Source organism: Oncorhynchus masou, chromosome 2, assembly GCF_036934945.1.
Source record: "Oncorhynchus masou masou isolate Uvic2021 chromosome 2, UVic_Omas_1.1, whole genome shotgun sequence".
NCBI lineage: Eukaryota > Metazoa > Chordata > Actinopteri > Salmoniformes > Salmonidae > Oncorhynchus > Oncorhynchus masou.
The window spans coordinates 5,230,840-5,237,425 of NC_088213.1; the positions used below are offsets into that span (position 1 = coordinate 5,230,840).

Consider the following 6,586-nt stretch of genomic DNA (forward strand, 5'->3'; position numbering starts at 1 on the left):
AACAGACCCCTCTCTCTCCTGGACAGACATGATGATACATTACTAACAAATCTCTCTCTCTCCTGGACAGACATGGTGATACATTACTAACAGACCCCTCTCTCTCCTGGACAGACATGATGCTACATTACTAACAGACCCCTCTCTCTCTCTCTCCTGGACAGACATGATGATACATTAGTAGCAGACCTCTCTCTCTCTCCTGGACAGACATGATGATACATTACTAACAGACCCCTCTCTCCCTCCTGGACAGACATGATGATACATTACTAACAGACCTCTCTCTCTCCTGGACAGACATGGTGATACATTACTAACAGACCCCTCTCTCTCCTGGACAGACATGATGATACATTACTAACAGACCCCTCTCTCTCCTGGACAGACATGATGATACATTAGTAGCAGACCTCTCTCTCTCTCCTGGACAGACATGATGATACATTACTAACAGACCCCTCTCCCTCCTGGACAGACATGATGATACATTACTAACAGACCTCTCTCCCTCCTGGACAGACATGATGATACATTACTAACAGACCCCTCTCTCTCCTGGACAGACATGATGATACATTACTAACAGACCCCTCTCTCTCCTGGACAGACATGATGATACATTACTAACAGACCTCTCTCTCTCCTGGACAGACATGATGATACATTACTAACAGACCTCTCTCTCTCCTGGACATACATGATGATACATTACTAACAGACCTCTCTCCCTCCTGGACAGACATGATGATACATTACTAACAGACCCCTCTCTCTCCTGGACAGACATGATGATACATTACTAACAGACCTCTCTCTCTCCCTCCTGGACAGACATGATGATACATTACTAACAGACCTCTCTCCCTCCTGGACAGACATGATGATACATTACTAACAGACCTCTCCCTCCTGGACAGACATGATGATACATTACTAACAGACCCCTCTCTCTCCTGGACAGACATGATGATACATTACTAACAGACCTCTCTCTCCTGGACAGACATGATGATACATTACTAACAAATCTCTCTCTCCTGGACAGACATGATGATACATTACTAACAGACCTCTCCCTCCTGGACAGACATGATGATACATTACTAACAGACATCTCCCTCCTGGACAGACATGATGATACATTACTAACAGACCCCTCTCTCCTGGACAGACATGATGATACATTACTAACAGACCTCTCCCTCCTGGACAGACATGATGATACATTACTAACAGACATCTCCCTCCTGGACAGACATGATGATACATTACTAACAGACCCCTCTCTCTCCTGGACAGACATGATGATACATTACTAACAGACCTCTCTCTCTCCTGGACAGACATGATGATACATTACTAACAGACCTCTCTCTCCTGGACAGACATGATGATACATTACTAACAGACCTCTCTCCCTCCTGGAAAGACATGATGATACATTACTAACAGACATCTCTCTCTCCTGGACAGACATGATGATACATTACTAACAGACCTCTCTCTCCTGGACAGACATGATGATACATTACTAACAGACCTCTCTCTCTCCTGGACAGACATGATGATACATTACTAACAGACCTCTCTCTCCTGGACAGACATGGTGATACATTGCTAACAGCCCTCTCTCTCTCTCCTGGACAGACATGATGATACATTACTAACAGACCTCTCTCTCTCTCCTGGACAGACATGATGATACATTACTAACAGACCCCTCTCTCTCCTGGACAGACATGGTGATACATTACTAACAGACCCCTCTCTCTCCTGGACAGACATGATGATACATTACTAACAGACCTCTCTCTCCTGGACAGACATGATGATACATTACTAACAGACCTCTCTCTCCTGGACAGACATGATGATACATTACTAACAGACATCTCTCTCTCCTGGACAGACATGATGATACATTACTAACAGACCTCTCCCTCCTGGACAGACATGATGATACATTACTAACAGACATCTCTCTCTCCTGGACAGACATGATGATACATTACTAACAGACATCTCTCTCTCCTGGACAGACATGATGATACATTACTAACAGACCTCTCTCTCTCCTGGACAGACATGGTGATACATTACTAACAGACCCCTCTCTCTCCTGGACAGACATGATGATACATTACTAACAGACCTCTCTCTCTCCTGGACAGACATGATGATACATTACTAACAGACCTCTCTCTCCTGGACAGACATGATGATACATTACTAACAGACCCCTCTCTCTCCTGGACAGACATGATGATACATTACTAACAGACCTCTCCCTCCTGGACAGACATGATGATACATTACTAACAGATCTCTCTCTCTCCTGGACAGACATGATGATACATTACTAACAGACCCCTCTCTCCTGGACAGACATGATGATACATTACTAACAGACCCCTCTCTCTCCTGGACAGACATGATGATACATTACTAACAGACCCCTCTCTCTCTCCTGGACAGACATGATGATACATTACTAACAGACCCCTCTCTCTCCTGGACAGACATGATGATACATTACTAACAGACCCCTCTCTCCTGGACAGACATGATGATACATTACTAACAGACCCCTCTCTCCTGGACAGACATGATGATACATTACTAACAGACCCCTCTCTCCTGGACAGACATGATGATACATTACTAACAGACCTCTCTCTCTCTCCTGGACAGACATGATGATACATTACTAACAGACCTCTCCCTCCTGGACAGACATGATGATACATTACTAACAGACCCCTCTCTCTCCTGGACAGACATGATGATACATTACTAACAGACCTCTCCCTCCTGGACAGACATGATGATACATTACTAACAGACCCCTCTCTCCCTCCTGGACAGACATGATGATACATTACTAACAGACCCCTCTCTCTCCTGGACAGACATGATGATACATTACTAACAGACCTCTCTCTCTCCTGGACAGACATGATGATACATTACTAACAGACCCCTCTCTCTCCTGGACAGACATGATGATACATTACTAACAGACCTCTCTCTCCTGGACAGACATGATGATACATTACTAACAGACCCCTCTCTCTCCTGGACAGACATGATGATACATTACTAACAGACCTCTCTCTCTCCTGGACAGACATGATGATACATTACTAACAGACCCCTCTCTCTCCTGGACAGACATGATGATACATTACTAACAGACCCCTCTCTCTCCTGGACAGACATGATGATACATTACTAACAGACCTCTCCCTCCTGGACAGACATGATGATACATTACTAACAGACCCCTCTCTCTCCTGGACAGACATGATGATACATTACTAACAGACCTCTCCCTCCTGGACAGACATGATGATACATTACTAACAGACCTCTCTCTCTCTCCTGGACAGACATGATGATACATTACTAACAGACCTCTCTCTCCTGGACAGACATGATGATACATTACTAACAGACCTCTCTCTCCTGGACAGACATGATGATACATTACTAACAGACCTCTCTCTCCTGGACAGACATGATGATACATTACTAACAGACCTCTCTCTCCTGGACAGACATGATGATACATTACTAACAGACCTCTCTCTCTCCTGGACAGACATGGTGATACATTACTAACAGACCTCTCTCTCCTGGACAGACATGATGATACATTACTAACAGACCCCTCTCTCTCCTGGACAGACATGATGATACATTACTAACAGACCTCTCTCCTGGACAGACATGATGATACATTACTAACAGACCTCTCTCTCTCCTGGACAGACATGATGATACATTACTAACAGACCCCTCTCTCTCCTGGACAGACATGATGATACATTACTAACAAACCTCTCTCACCTGGACAGACATGATGATACATTACTAACAGACCTCTGGACAGACATGGTGATACATTACTAACAGACCCCTCTCTCTCTGGACAGACATGATGATACATTACTAACAGACCCCTCTCTCTCCTGGACAGACATGATGATACATTACTAACAGACCCCTCTCTCTCCTGGACAGACATGATGATACATTACTAACAGACCCCTCTCTCTCTCCTGGACAGACATGATGATACATTACTAACAGACCCCTCTCTCTCCTGGACAGACATGATGATACATTACTAACAGACCTTACTCTCCTGGGACAGACATGATGATACATTACTAACAGACCCCTCTCTCTCCTGGACAGACATGATGATACATTACTAACAGACCCCTCTCTCCCTGGACAGACATGATGATACATTACTAACAGACCCCTCTCTCTCCTGGACAGACATGATGATACATTACTAACAGACCCCTCTCTCTCCTGGACAGACATGATGATACATTACTAACAGACCCCTCTCTCTCCTGGACAGACATGATGATACATTACTAACAGACCCCTCTCTCTCCTGGACAGACATGATGATACATTACTAACAGACCCCTCTCTCTCCTGGACAGACATGATGATACATTACTAACAGACCCCTCTCTCTCTCCTGGACAGACATGATGATACATTACTAACAGACCCCTCTCTCTCCTGGACAGACATGATGATACATTACTAACAGACCCCTCTCTCTCCTGGACAGACATGATGATACATTACTAACAGACCTCTCTCTCCTGGACAGACATGATGATACATCTAACAGACCCCTCTCCTGGACAGACATGATGATACATTACTAACAGACCTCTCTCTCTCCTGGACAGACATGATGATACATTACTAACAGACCTCTCTCTCCTGGACAGACATGATGATACATTACTAACAGACCTCTCTCTCTCCTGGACAGACATGATGATACATTACTAACAGACCTCTCTCTCTCCTGGACAGACATGATGATACATTACTAACAGACCCCTCTCTCTCCTGGACAGACATGATGATACATTACTAACAGACCTCTCTCTCTCTGGACAGACATGATGATACATTACTAACAGACCCCTCTCTCTCCTGGACAGACATGATGATACATTACTAACAGACCCCTCTCTCCTGGACAGACATGATGATACATTACTAACAGACCTCTCTCTCTCCTGGACAGACATGATGATACATTACTAACAGACCCCTCTCTCCTGGACAGACATGATGATACATTACCAGACCTGGACAGACATGATGATACATTACTAACAGACCTCTCTCTCTCCTGGACAGACATGATGATACATTACTAACAGACCCCTCTCTCTCTCCTGGACAGACATGATGATACATTACTAACAGACCTCTCTCTCTCCTGGACAGACATGATGATACATTACTAACAGACCTCTCTCTCCTGGACAGACATGATGATACATTACTAACAGACCCCTCTCTCTCCTGGACAGACATGATGATACATTACTAACAGACCTCTCTCTCTCTCCTGGACAGACATGATGATACATTACTAACAGACCCCTCTCTCTCCTGGACAGACATGATGATACATTACTAACAGACCTCTCTCTCTCCTGGACAGACATGATGATACATTACTAACAAATCTCTCTCTCTCCTGGACAGACATGATGATACATTACTAACAAATCTCTCTCTCTCCTGGACAGACATGATGATACCTAACAAATCTCTCTCTCCTGGACAGACATGATGATACATTACTAACAAACCTATCTCTCCTGGACAGACATGGTGATACATTACTAACAGACCTCTCTCTCTCTCCTGGACAGACATGATGATACATTACTAACAAACATCTCTCTCTCCTGGACAGACATGATGATACATTACTAACAGACCTCTCCCTCCTGGACAGACATGGTGATACATTACTAACAGACCTCTCTCTCTCTGGACAGACATGATGATACATTACTAACAGACCTCTCCCTCCTGGACAGACATGATGATACATTACTAACAGATCTCTCTCTCTCTCTCTGGACAGACATGGTGATACATTACTGACATCTCTCTCTCCTGGACAGACATGATGATACATTACTAACAGACCCCTCTCTCCTGGACAGACATGATGATACATTACTAACAGACCCCTCTCTCTCCTGGACAGACATGATGATACATTACTAACAGACCCTCCCTCCTGGACAGACATGATGATACATTACTAACAGACCCCTCTCTCTCCTGGACAGACATGATGATACATTACTAACAGACCCCCTCCTCTCCTGGACAGACATGATGATACATTACTAACAGACCCCTCTCTCTCCTGGACAGACATGATGATACATTACTAACAGACCCCTCTCTCTCCTGGACAGACATGATGATACATTACTAACAGGATGTAAGTAAGTCTTACTTGATTTCCCGTTTGTGTGCTCGTTGTAATCATCATCACCGACGGCAACCTTCTCATACTTGCCGTGAGCCATCATCACAAATTTGTACTTTTTACCAGAGGAAGCTCCCTAGAAAAGAGTTCAATATTGCAGTGAAAAAAATATTCTATCTATAATTTGTACAAATGCAGGCATGTATCATTTCAATGTATTATTTTAAGCACCGATTATATTCAAACGTTACATACACCTTTGTGTTGACAGCTGTTTGTGTTTAATATAATCCACCAATT

General features: G+C 43.9%; 1 pseudogene; it reads right to left on the bottom strand.

Annotated features, from left to right (window-relative positions):
* The window catches only part of LOC135552268 (non-muscle caldesmon-like), a 73,863-nt pseudogene that overhangs the window by 15,960 nt on the left and 51,317 nt on the right, over positions 1-6,586 (bottom strand).